General features: G+C 44.9%; 1 non-coding gene across 1 annotated transcript; it reads right to left on the bottom strand.

Moving 5' to 3' along the window:
* Positions 1–330: 330 nt before the first annotated feature.
* LOC129668825 (U6 spliceosomal RNA) lies at positions 331–437 on the bottom strand. The gene has a single exon (XR_008718978.1). It is a non-coding gene; the product is annotated as a U6 spliceosomal RNA (small nuclear RNA).
* Between the last annotated feature and the right edge of the window lie 596 nt (positions 438–1,033).

Genomic DNA, 1,033 nt, shown 5'->3' with positions numbered 1-1,033 from the left:
CAAGGCTGCTCTCTCATCCAGGGGAGGCAGTCAAAGAGCTAGCCACTGAGTTCATGTCAGAGATAGTCCCTGTTGCCCTTACTATGGAACCCACTTGGATACTGAGCTGCCATGGTCTACATCTGAGCATGGGTTTTAGGTCATATCCATGCATGGTCCTTTGTTGGAGTATCAGTCTCAGAAAAGACCCTGGTGCACAGATATTTTGGTTCTGCTGCTATCCTTGTGGAGCTCTTGTCCTTTCCAGGTCTACGTATCTCCCCATTCTTTCCTAAGATTCCCTGTGCTCTGCCCAAAGTTTGTTTATGAATCTCATTATCTGCTTTTACAAAAAATATGGAAAGCTTCACAAATTTGCATGTCATCCTTGTGCAGGGGCCATGCTAATCTTCTTTGTATCATTCCAATTTTAGTATATGTGCTGCCGAATCGAGCACATGCCTAGCTTTTTAAATGTGAGTGCTAGGAATCTAAACTCATGTCCTCGTGGTTAAATATCAGGCATTTACAGATTGAGCCATATCCTCAGCCCTTATCTTTTCAGTTCTGACTGAAAGCATAGGAAGAATGATGGACCATTGCTACCAAGCTGAGGAGACAGAAGCTGTCTCCTCAGTAAGTGCAGGAATGACTTACACAAAGGACTTTTTTGCCTATGGCAGAGAGTCTACACGTGGGGATTTTCAAGCTTCTGATCAAAGGTGTTTCCCTCTAGGCCCCCAAGCCACTGTAACGCCTTGCTGACTGAGCCTGGAGATGCACAGTTTGGCTTCTCACCAACAGCATCCCACAGAACTCCTCACCCTTGTACAGCTGGTTGGGAGGCATAGAAATTATCATCTGCCTGTGCGAGAGAAACTGCAGAGGTGAGCGCATCATTTGGTGCAAACCAAGCTCTTATGTCTGTCTACCTCTTTTGCTTTACTGAATCTGAAAGAAAACATGAAGGACTCTGAGAATGATGTGACATGCTTTGTACTTTTCCTCTGCTTCCAGAGCTGCCTACTGGAAGAGATGCAATCTGTTAAAAAAA

The sequence above is a fragment of the Psammomys obesus genome, unplaced genomic scaffold (genome assembly GCF_907164565.1).
Source record: "Psammomys obesus unplaced genomic scaffold, mPsaObe1.curated_primary_1811, whole genome shotgun sequence".
Taxonomy (NCBI): domain Eukaryota; kingdom Metazoa; phylum Chordata; class Mammalia; order Rodentia; family Muridae; genus Psammomys; species Psammomys obesus.
This window is presented reverse-complemented; position numbering and strand designations above follow the sequence as displayed.